The sequence below is a fragment of the Dasypus novemcinctus genome, chromosome 10, assembly GCF_030445035.2.
Source record: "Dasypus novemcinctus isolate mDasNov1 chromosome 10, mDasNov1.1.hap2, whole genome shotgun sequence".
NCBI classification, from domain to species: Eukaryota; Metazoa; Chordata; class Mammalia; order Cingulata; family Dasypodidae; genus Dasypus; species Dasypus novemcinctus.
The window spans coordinates 2,190,764-2,203,174 of NC_080682.1; the positions used below are offsets into that span (position 1 = coordinate 2,190,764).

At 46.1% G+C, this 12,411-nt stretch overlaps 1 long non-coding RNA gene across 12 annotated transcripts in view; it reads right to left on the minus strand.

Moving 5' to 3' along the window:
* Window positions 1-581: 581 nt before the first annotated feature.
* Window positions 582-12,411, minus strand: part of LOC131279953 (uncharacterized) — a 165,215-nt gene continuing 153,385 nt past the window's right edge. For all 12 annotated transcript variants that reach the window (XR_011649830.1, XR_011649837.1, XR_011649828.1 and 9 more), the window contains one exon: window positions 582-1,281. This is a non-coding gene — a long non-coding RNA (uncharacterized lncRNA). The remainder of the gene's footprint in view (window positions 1,282-12,411) is intronic.

The following is a 12,411-nucleotide window of genomic DNA, read 5'->3' on the forward strand; positions in this document are numbered from 1 at the left end:
TCATGATGATGGGAGAGAGTGTTGCTGTGGTGGGAGTGGTGGGGTGGGGGCGGTGGGGTTGAATGGGATCTCATATTTTTTTAATGTAATATTTTTTAAAAATGAATAATAAAAAATAAAAAAATAAAATAAAATTGTCATTATAGAAAAAAAAAAAGGGTCAAATGCGGTGGGAAATGTCACTCACCCTGCACAGAGGAGGGGTCCCGGTGGAAGGCTGTCCTCCTGGGACGCAAGACGCCATGTCGCGGTTCAGAACTGGACGTGGCTGCCGGCTAACGGTCGTTTGGTTGTGGCGCCGGGTTCAGACGGCGTGGGCGAGCCTCGCAGCTTCTGCTCCTGCCATCGCGGTGCCAGTGTGGCCGCTTGCGCAGCAGGCCGGGGGCGCATGCCGGGCTGAGGTGGGAGGAGGCGCTCTGTCGTGCCAGAACTTCCAAGAGTCCGGTTACACACCTATGCCCGGTGGGCAGTGCCGCTGGGCCTGCCCCGGGGGAGGCGAGGGCAGATGGTCAGGCTGGGGCTCCCTGGGCTGGGCATGGTCTCTGCCCACCCCCAGGAGGAGCCAGATGCCGTGTCCCCAAGGGAGATGAGCCCCTCCCCATGGAGGGCCTGGCTGTGCCCCCAAAAGGACAGGCACTGCCCGTCCCCCGCCTCCGCTGCCCACAGGCTCCACCGCACCCGCTCAGCCAGGACACACGGTGTGCCTGCAGGGAGCCCGGACCCTGCGCAAAGCCAGCACCCCTGGGCATGGGAGGGGCACGGGCAGATGCCCCAATGTGGTCTAGGTCCCTAAAAGGTGGGGTGTCTCTTCCTTGGTGGCCATCAACCCAGCGTGCCAGCAGCTTGTGCCCCGTCACGGAGCTGACACCCCCAAGACCACTGCGCCCAGAGAGGAACCTCATGGAGAAGGCACGACCCCGATTTTCCTAGGGTCTGTGGTCCTCTTGCAGCCATGTACCCTCCTGCCGCCCCCTCTCCGGACCCGTCAGCTTTGTCCCCAGGCCCTCCCTGTGCGTCCGTGGAGTCCCGACGCAGGTCAGCGCAGCCGCCCTCCCAGGGCTTCCCCTCGATGGCCTCCTGTACGTTGGGACTGTCCACCGTCTAAACACCTGCCTGCCAGGTGCAAAGGCCCGCCTGGCTTTGCACTCCTGAAGACACTGGAACACCACCGATCATCGCGGCCCCGTTCACAGCAGCCAAAAGGTGGAGGCAGCCAGGTGAGCCTCGACAGGTGCATGGGTCAACCAATGGGGTCCACCCAGCGGGGGATGGTCACTCGGCCTAGGAAGGAACGGGGTTCTGACCCGCACCGCGCAGACGCCCCCAGAAGCCTCGCGTGAAGTTAAAGAAGCCAGACACGAAAGGGCAGAGTGTGCGTCTCCCCTGGTAGGACATGGCCGAACGGGCACCTTCCCGAGGCACAGAGCAGACGGGAGGCGCTCCGGGGCCAGGCAGGAAGGGGCGTTACTGCTCAGTGGGTGCAGAGTTCCTGGATGGGGTGATGAAAAGCCTTGGTAATCAGTGGTGGCGACGGTGGCACGGCATTGTGAATTTACTCAATGTCACTGAATTACACACTTGGATTAAAATGGAAAATAGTAAGTTATATGTGTCACCATAGTAAAAGATTTTAAAACAAAACGACCTAGAAAAACAAGGGCTATCTGAAACTGCTGCCACAACTGGTGTCCCCACCTGCTTCCAAAATCCCACTAAGAGACCCAACAGCCAGGTAGAAACCCTGCTCTGGGGTCTCGGCCTAGAAGAGGGGCTGTGGGTGGACAGGTGCCCCCAAGCTGGACACTGCGGGCGGTTTTCTAAGGGTGGCCCAACCGATGCTCTTGCCACAGGCACAGGCGCCCTTGTTGGCACATATCCTTGCCCACAGCTATAAACATTTTGTTGACTGCTGCGTGTTGAGTGGCATTGCGGCATGTTTTCAGTGTTCATTTTCCTGCTTGTTGACTGGGCTTTCATGTTTATTGGTAGTTTCTGTGTCCTCTTCTGTGAAATGCCTGCTCACGTATTTTGATCATTTTCTTTTTTTTTTTTTAAGATGCTTTATTTTATTTCATTTTGGCTTTATTTTTTTAATATTACATTAAAAAAATATGAGGTCCGCATATGCCCCACATCCCCCCTCACCCCACTCCTCCCCCCATAACAACAACCTCCTCAGTCATCATGAGACATTCATTGCACTTGGTGAATACATCTCTGAGCACCGCTGCACCTCATGGTCAATGGTCCACATCATAGCCCACACTCTCCCACAGTCCACCCAGTGGGCCATGGGAGGACATACAATGTCCAGTAACTGTCCCTGCAGCACCAACCAGGACACCTGCAAGTCCCGAAAACGTCCCCACATCACATCTCCTCCTCCCTACTCCCTACCCCCAGCAGCCACCATGGCCACTTTCTCCACACCAATGCCACATTTTCTTCGATTACTAATCACAATAGTTCATAAATACAATATTAGTAAGTCCACTCTAATCCATACTCTATTCCTCCATCCTGTGGACCTTAGAATGGTTGTGGCCACTCCACATCTATGTCAAGAGAGGGATTAGATTCCACATGGATGATGGATGCAGTCCTCCTGCTTTCAGTTGTAGGCACTCTTGGCTCCCTGGTGTGGTGGTTGACCTTCTTCACCTCCATGTTAGCTGAGTGGGGTAAACCCAATAAACCAGTGTAGGAGTTGCAAGTCTGTTGAGGCTCAGGGCCTGGCTATCACATGGTCAGTCCAGAGATTCAGGTCCCCTGGGTACACATTAAACCCCAGCACCAACTACAATTCTGGTAAAAGTAACAGGAGAGACTTGTGGACAAAGATCACATCTAAGTCCAGCTCCAGCACACAGAAACACAAACTCCAAAGTAGGGCCAACTGAGATGGCACTGAACTCCATTTGCCATGACTATAGAACCTGTGGGTCTCTGTAGCCCTCAGAAGAACCAATACCTGGGGTTGTATCTACTTTATCTGTCTCTGGGACTCTGCTCAGGTGTGCATAAGGGCAACCCCTCTGATAACTTCCCAGCTCTTTTTGGAGACTCATAGCCATATAAACTCATTTGTCCTTTCCATTTCCCCCTTTTATTCAGGTCAAAAAGCATTTTTAACTCCTGGTATTATATGTAGATTGAGACATTCTGCTGGTCCATGTTGACCCTTTAATTCAAGGTAAATTTCTAGTTACATCATCAGCTGGTACTTGGTCGTAATCCCTTGGTGCCAGGGAGGCTCATCCCCAGGTGTCATGTCCCACGCTGAGGGGAAGGCAACGAATTTACATGCTGAGTTAGGCTTTGAGACTGGCCACATTTGAGCAACACGGAGGCTCTCAGGAGGGAACTTTTAGGCACCCTGCAGCTCTGGGCCTTGTTCTTGTTTCAGGTACACAGGCTCACAAGCATAGTCATTAGTATCAAGGGCTCATTGTTGGACCTTCCTTCATTTTTGGTCTTTGCCGTTGCACTTGGCAGATTGTTGCTATTCCTTTAAGGACTGTGATAGAGCTCCCCTGACTAGGAACTCAGCACTCCCTCAGTTGTTGTTTTTAATTGTAACCACTATGAAAATATCCAAACATTTTTATGTACCCTGGATATATGCCCTGGAGAACTCCCTGCCAACCATGTGTCTCCTGTCAATAACATCCCACACCAGTATTCCTCCCCTGTCATTGTTGAACCTCCCCTGCCATTGTGAAGGACAATATATTGCCAGGATCCATTAATAGTAAAATGAAATATAGTGATGAGTTTAAAGGTTAGACATAGAATATAGATTAATTTAGAAAAATTAAGGTAAAAATAAATTGGGGTATCAAAAAATTTAAAAATGCAAAAGCAATTCCACTGTTGGGTATATACCCAGTAGAATGTTTTTGATGTTTTGCCTCCATCACTGCAATAAGTGTTGCCCTGTATGCAAATTGGAAAGGCATGGAATTGCTGGGTCATATGGCAAATCTATAGCCAGTTTTTTGAGAAACCGCCAAACTGTCCTCCAGAATGTCTGGATCCTTCTGCATTCCCACCAGCAGTGGATGAGTGTTCCCATTCCTCCACATCCTCGCCAGAACTTGCAGTCTTCTGTTTTTTGTCATAGCTGCCAATCTTATGGGAGTAAAATGGTATCTCATTGTAGTTTTGATTTGCATTTCCCTGATAGCTAGAGTTGGCATCATAGAATGAGTTAGGTAATGTTCCTTCTGTTTCAATTTTTTGGAAGAGTTTCAGCAAGACTGGCCTTAGTTCTTTCCGGAATGTGCCGCAGCAGTATGGGAGGGACCTGAGGCAGCCCCTGTGCAGCTTCGCGATCCTGGTGGAGCACCCTCAGAGCACATCTGGACAGCAGGCAGGTCCGACGCAGGCTTTCTCCAAGTGTTTCTGTTTTTTGAGGAGGTACTGGGGATTGAACCCAGGACCTCATATATGGGAAGCAGGCACACGGCCGCTCGAGCCTCATCCCCTCCCCTGAGCTGAGGACTCTGTACTGGGTCAGGGAAGGTCTTTTGTCTTTCCCCTTGTGGCGAAGGCCCACCCAAGACCCTAAACGCACTGCTGCAGAGACAGGGGTGCAGGTCTCAAGGACCAAAGGGGGCCTTTCTAAAAATAAGCATTAAAAGCCCCAAAACAAAAGGTGAGACTAGAAGACTGGCAGCCTTGGGTCCAGCGCAGACTCGGGTTCTAGAAATAAAGCCTGAGAGCAGCTGGGGCCTTGCCCACCTGCCCAGAGGAGAGGAGAGCTGGCTCAGGTCCCTCCCACAGGGCCATGCAGAAGGCTGGCCTTGGCCTTGCTGGCCAGCCTGCTCTCCACAGGCCACACAGCCAGTATCCTCCTGCCCACCACCCCGCCACCGCGTGGCTGCTGCTCCCTGCAGTGCCAAGAAGTGGGAGCATAGGAAGGGAGAAGTGCAGGCTAAGAAGTTATCGCACTTCCAGAAGGTCCTGCGCTCCAGGGCCTGCCTTGGGGGTGCCCCAGCCCTGGGCCCACCCCCCACAGCCGGGCTCCACCCCCCAGGGGGCCTGGGGATCTGGGAGTGCTTCAGCCAAACTGCCCTCAGGAGAAATGGCCGTGGAGACCCTATCCAAGGGCCACGGGCTGCTGTGCTGCGGCCCTCGCTCACCTGCAGAGCCACAGAGCTGCCCGTGACGAGCCCGCACCCACTGTCCCTCAGGAGGGGCCCCGTGACTCGAGGGCGCCAATCGTGGGGTCGGCTTGCCGTCACGAAGGCTGCACAGGTCCCCTTTAAGGACCAGGCCCCCCTCGGGCATCCAAGACAAATCTACCTATGATACCTGTGTTCACAGGTGATGTAGGGATCAGAAGCGATGGCATAAAATGACGTGCTCGGCAGATCGGCAGGAAGTGAACGGGCCGCTTCAGAGCCAGGGAGCACGGAGGTGCCGGGCCCGTCCATGGGGCTCAGGGCTCCCTCCAGGCCCTGCCCGCCACTCCCCAGCAGGCCCTGTCGTTCCAAAAGAAACCACTCGGCCTTCCTGAAGAAACGAGAAGGGAGAACACCCCTCCTCTTTCGGGGGCAGCCCAGATGTGACAGGTGTGGTGCAGCACCTGGCACAGGCTGTTAGGGACCGATGCTCGGCTATGGGACAGCTGCTGACCAAATGAGGATTCAGGTCCAGGGCAGGGGGTGCCGAGTCCACAGCCCCAGGCGTGGTGGGGTGAGTGCACACCTGCCCTGCTCTGCGGGTGCCTGGAGGTGCGCCTGTCCAGCTTGGCACCTGGGCACTGCCTGCTTCCAGCACCTCACGGAATGTTTACTTCCCACACTGCCAAGTCATCCAGAGCCACCCATCCAGGAGGTGGTCGGTGCTTGCCCTGGGGCCCAGCTGTCAGCCCTGCCTGGTCACTGCCTCTGTCCCAGCCAACCTCTGTGCCTGAGAACCAGGCTTTCTACCCCAGCCCTGCTCTGGGGTCCCCCTGTGGGCCCAGACCCTCAGCACTCGTTTCAAGGGTCCCCCACCCCTGCCCTGCTGGGGGGCTCTCACCTCTGCCTTAGCCTGAGCTACGAGCATGCCCTGTGCTGCCCCTGGTTCTTTGAGGCCGCAGCGCTGGGGTCGGTGCATCTTGGCTCAGGGCTGGGTCTCCAGGCTCACGTAAGTGCAGAGTGAGGGTCGGTGGGTCCAGGGGCCTTCCTGGGGGGTGAAGGCCCCACTCCCCAGAGCCTGGCAGGCCTCGCCCTGCAGCATCGAAAGGGCTAGCACTCCTGTTTCAATTTTTTTGGAAGAGTTTCAGCAAGATTGGCATTAGTTCTTTCCGGAATGTTTTGTAGAATTCACCTGTGAAGCCATCTGGCCCTGGGCTCTTTTTAGTTGGGAGGTTTTTAATAACTGATTCTATCTCTTTACTTGTGATTGGTTTGTTGAGATCATCAATTTCTTCTTTCATCCATATAGGCTGCTTAAGTGTTTCCAGGAATTTGTCCATTTCCTCTGAATTGTCATTTTCGTTGGAATACAGTTTTTCAAAATATCCTCTTATGATAGTCTTTATTTCTGTGGGGTCAGTGAGGAAGAGAGTGTAAGAGCAACAAAAAAGACAAAAAGAGAAGGAAAAAACATACAAACAAAATATGACAAACACAAGTCCAAACAAAATATGGCTAACAACAATAATTCTTTAAAAATAATAACACTGAATGTCAATGGATTAAACTCACTTGTCAAAAGATTCAGACTGGAAGACTGGATAAGGAAATATGACCCATCTATCTGCTGTCTACAAGAAACACATCTTAGACCCAGGGATTCAAGGAGGTTGAAAGTGAATGGCAGGAAAACAATCTTACAAGCAAACACTAACCAAAAAAAGACAGGGATAGCTATATTAATATCAGACAAAATAGACTTTAAATATGAAACAATTGTGAGAGACAAAGGTGGATACTACATATTAGTGAAAGGGATAATCTTTCAAGAAGAACGAACAATCATAAATATGTATGCTCCTAGCAAGGGCGCCTCCAAATACGTGAGGCAAACACTGGAAAAACTAAGTGAAAGAATAGATGCCTCTACAATTATAGCGGGAGATTTTAATACACTGCTATCAACTTTGGACAGAACATCTCAAAAGAGAATCAATAAAGAAGCAAAAACTTTGAACAGTATATTAGAGGAGCTGGACCTAATAGACATATACAGATCATTAGACCCGAACACAGCAGGATATACATTTTTCTCAAATGCACATGGATCATTCTCCAAGATAGACCATACGCTAGGCCACAAAGAAAAGCTCAATGAATTCAGAAAGATTGAAATCTTACAAAATAATATCTCTGACCACAGTGGAGTGAAGCTGGAAATCTGCAAGGGCCAGAGGCCCAGATTTCACACCAAGATATGGAAATTAAACAGCACACTCTTAGAAAAACAGTGGGTCAAAGAGGAAATTTCAAAAGAAATTAATAACTACCTTGAAACTAATGAAAATGATAACACAACATACAAAAACCTAGGGGATGCAGCAAAAGCAGTACTGAGAGGGAAATTTATAGGCATAAATTCATACATCAAAAAAGAAGAAAGAGCAAAAATTGAAGAACTAACTGCACATTTGGAGGAATTAGTAAAAAAACAGCAAAGTAACCCCACAGGAAGAAGAAAGAAAGAAAGAAAGAAAGAACAAAGTTAAGAGCAGAACCAAATGAAATAGAAAATAAGAAAGCACTGGAAAAGATAAACAAAGCCAAGAGCTGGTTCTTTGAGAAGATCAATAAAATTAACAAACCCTTAGCTAGACTAACAGAGAAAAAAAGAGAGAAGATAAAAATACACAAAATAAGAAATGAGAAAGGAGATATCATCTTTTGATCATTTTCTTGTTGGATAATAGGCACTTTCCTTTCTGACCTATGGGGAAGTTTTATGTATAGAGATAGAAGTGCACATGCATAGGAAGCATTTGATGCTTGTGTGTGGTAAATAACATCTCCTATTTTGTGGCTTGATTTTCATTCTCTTTATGTGAATTTTGGTGAAGAGATGTTCTTTTTTTTTTTTTACCTTTTTATGAAAATTTTAATATAGAAAACAATAGAAAGAATAACTTGATAGACACTCAAATACCCACCACCTAGACCCAGACCATTACCACTTGCATTGTTTGTGCACTTGCTATCTCTCTCGCTCTGTGTCGACACATGCACGTGTGTGTGTATAAGTGTTTTAAAGTGAATTGTGGACATGACTTCAGCCATAAATAGGTCAATGTTTTGCCACGTACCTTCTGAAATAAAGGCTATTCTACAAAACCAGAGGCTCGTTCTGCTAGTAGCATCAAAAACACAATCCATATTCACTTGTCCTCTTGTTCCCACTGTATCAATCACCAAAGGGGCACTATAGCAAAATACCAGAAATGGGTTGTTTTTTATAAAGGGTATTTATTTGGGTAGGAGCTTACAGATACCAGGCCATAAAGCATAAGTTACTTCCCTCCCCAAAGTCTGTTGCCACGTGTTGGAACAAGATGGCTGCCGACATCTGCGAGGGTTCAGGCTTCCTGCGTTGCTCCCTTGCAGGTTCTTGCTTCTTCCTGGGCTCAGTGTTACTCTCTTCCCAGGGCTTGCTTCTTCCTGGGCTCAGGGTTCCTCTCTTCCTGGGCTGGCTTCTCTTTCCTCTGTGTGCTTACTTCCCAGGGCTCTAGCTTAAGGCTTCAGCATCAAGCTCCAACATCAAAAACCCTCAACTCAGGAACCAGATTTGGCTCAATGGATGGAGCATCCACCTACCACATGGGAGATGCAGGGTTTAAATCCAGGGCCTCCTGACCCATGTGGAGCTGGCCCACACGCAGTGCTGATGCACACAAGGAGTGTCATGCTACACAGGGGTGCTCCCCATGTAGGGGAGCCCCACGTGCAAGGAGTGCACCCCATAAGGAGAGTTGCCCAGAGCAAAGAAAGTGCAGCCTGCCCAGGAGTGGTGCCGCACACATGGAGAGCTGACACAGCAAATGCACAACAAAAAGAAACACAGATTCCCAGTGCTGCCAACAAGAATGTAAGTGGACACAGAAGAACATAGCAAATGGACACAGAGAGCAGACAACGGCCGGGGGTGCGGTGGGGTTGAGGAAGGGGAGAGAAATAAAAAACAAATCTTTAAAAAAAAAGCAAAAAAACCCTCAACTCTGTCCTTGGCCATGCCTCTTATCTGTGAGTCCCCACCCACCAAGGGACGGGAACTGAAGCCCTACTGGCACAAGAGGTTGACATAATTACTTAATCAAGTAAACCTCCGAATCTAATATAATCCAATATGCCCACAGGAAATGATCAGTTTACAAACACAATCCAATATTTCTTTTTGGAATTTATCAATAGTATCAAACTGCTACAGCCACAGCTGCTGCTTTGTTCGAACCTGGACTCACCCCAGCACGGGGTATGGGAGTATTTTCGGTGCTTCGTGAGGGAGAGCAGGTCTGACCCCACAGCCCCATAAGCTTCCCCAAGCCGATTTCTCGCTCCAGGAGCCTGCGTCTGTTTTCCAAAGGCGCCAGATCCGGGTTCAGTGGTTTCCTCTTGTGTTGGAAACTGAGGCACAGTGGCCTCTCAAGGAGAGACGTGCTGTCTCCATGGCTACGCTTGCAACCTAAGGAATGCGGTAACTGAGAGTTCCTGGTGAATGCGATGAAGCTGTTAAAGGCTGAAAGACAAGATGAGCTCATACCTTTTGCCGTGAATAGAACGCTTAGACGTTGTACCTTGAGATAAGATTTTTTAAAAATTCCTTAGACTATGGGTAATGCTGATAGTTAATACGTGCTGCTGCTTGATGACACGTAGGCTATGTGTTTATGCTTACTGGCACGTAGGCTACGTCTGCCTGCTTCTTGGCACGTACACTGGGGTATATAAAGAGCCCCTTGTAAACTATAAAGTTGTCTGAGGAGTCATTACTCGCAGACCCCCTGATCCCAGCTCTCTCGTTCTTTCTCTTTGTTTCCTTCTCCCTTTTCTCTTTCAGTCCCGATACCCTTCAGGTCCAAATCTCCAACATCTGGTGCCCCATCGTGGGGCCCGAAGAAGTTAGTGAGTCTTCCAAATCAGTATTGGGAACCACGGAAAAGACCTCGCCGAGGGTCGTGTGATGTCCAAAGCAGAGTGACTCGAGTCTTCTTTTAAGTAAGTAATATTTTCCGTGAAGTCATGAGGGTAATGGGTGATCAAATGGGACGTGTGGAAGCATAGTCACGAGTGCTAGGAACTTTACTGAAAGTTAATGGGGTGCCTGTAAAAAGCTAGGAATTACTAGAATTGTTAGCTTTCATATACAAAAGCATTGTTGCTGGCTTTAGCCTCAGGGGCATAATGTTTTAAAATTGAAACAGTGGAGAAGTGTAATGAAAGCTTTACAAAGAGCATATCGAAAAAGGGAATTCATTCCATTATCAGTATGGGCCTTATGACACCAGGTAGCAGCAGCGTTAGATCCTTTACAGTCTGAAGGAGAGAAAGATGAAATTACTATATTTCCTAAGCCCATAAGTAAATTTGAAATGAAAGAAAGTAAATTGGAACAAGAACAGGAGCTTGAGGTGCTCAGTATAGCCTTACAGAGTAGTAATCCAAAAATGTGTGTTAACGGTCTGTCTAAACTGCTAGATAAGAGCTTAGCTACATTTATGCTGCTCAAGTTATCTTAACTGATTGCTGATAACTAATAAAAATGTTTCCAAGCACAAGCTTGCATGTTACAGGCAACATGGATTCCAGAAGAAATCTTAAAAAGTACAATCTAAGATGTGATATAACGGAGAACTTAAAAGCAGCTATACCAAGAAAGTAAGAATTATGAGTCAATTGCAAACTGTATGTTTCTGTTAATGTGTTGTAATTGTCTTGTGTTTGTCTGTTTGTTCAATGTCAGTGTATATTCTGATACCTCCAGATGGTAATATAAATTAATAAGTAAAAATTTTTAAAGGAGCTCGATTCAAATGGCCAAAAATTAAATAAGTGCTTATATAATACATAAGTTTAAATATTAATAAGATCTCTACAATGATAAAAATTGTAAGTCTTGACTAACAAAATTACTGTAAGTCTTTTCATAAAAAGTCGTTCTTGCCTAGATTGAAATGAATAGTTTATTTTTCTTCACAGGATAAAATGAAGGATGTAAAACTTAAATGAATATTAAAAGTTAAAATTTTGTGGGAATGCTGACTGAAATTTAATAAGTTTTTTCTAAAAGGTGTATTTTGTCCTAAAATAGGATGGCTAATTTTCATAAACCCTTGGAACTTAAATGCATGTGGCAAGTTATAGAAGGTACTGTGTAACTTTAAGGGAATGTGTTCTGTGAAGGTAAAATTTGTCTTAAAATAATAAAATTATAGTCTATATGGTTATAAATAATTATAAGAAATTTAATGAAGCATTGTTTAAATTAAGGCATTTAAATGGCTAATTGCAGAAAGTCATTATTAAACAAAAACTGAATTGATAATAATAACAATAAAAGGTAATTTTATGACAGGAAAACTTGTTGGTGGCCAGCCTCCCCTGCTAACTTGCTTCTAGTGGACTGTTTCTGGTATTACATGCTACTAAGTATTTAAAGCGAAGAAAAGTTCATTATTTTAACAAGCTTGTTTAGTGTTGATGGCAATAACATGTTGTAAAAAGTTTGCCTGGTAACTTAATATGTAGGATATATGGAATGTGTTTTTATTGTTAAGGAAAAAGGAGATGATTTTTTCCTAAGATAAAATGATTGATTATTGGGAAAGAGTAGAGTGTGGGTCAAAACCTGAATGAATACTGGAAGTGTAGAAGGTTTGTGGAAAAGAAATTTTTATGATTAAAGTTAAATAAAATTGGATGGGCCTATCTATACACTGTTTAAAAGTTTAGTATCAAATGGTATACTAATGCAAAATTTAAAATTTTGTCCTTTTTCAAAGTCTCAAGTCATTAGTCTGTTTTGGTAAGTTTCCTGAATAATCCATATACAAAGAAAGTCTATTTTATCAAAACAGCTTCTTGTGCTCATCATTTCCTCAGTGTTCAGGGAAGAAAAGGTCTTATCTCTTCTAAAGGAAAATAATGTTTAAACCTGCTTTCTTTTTATTCCAAACTAATTACAAGAGATTTGTTCCCTTACCTTGAAAGAAAAATTAAAGTAACAGTTAAGTTAATTTAATATGTTTTAAGTTAGAGTGTTTAAGTGTTATAAAATTAACAAGATTTTTTAACCCCCTGTTAAAGTTGTATGAGTAAAACTTTCAAATGAATACTTGAGTGCATAAATTTACCAATATTTTAGCATAATATTAAACAGAAGTACAATCTGGTTAATTATGATTTTAATTATTATAAAAAGGTATGTGTCACAGAAACAACTTCTTATGATAAATTA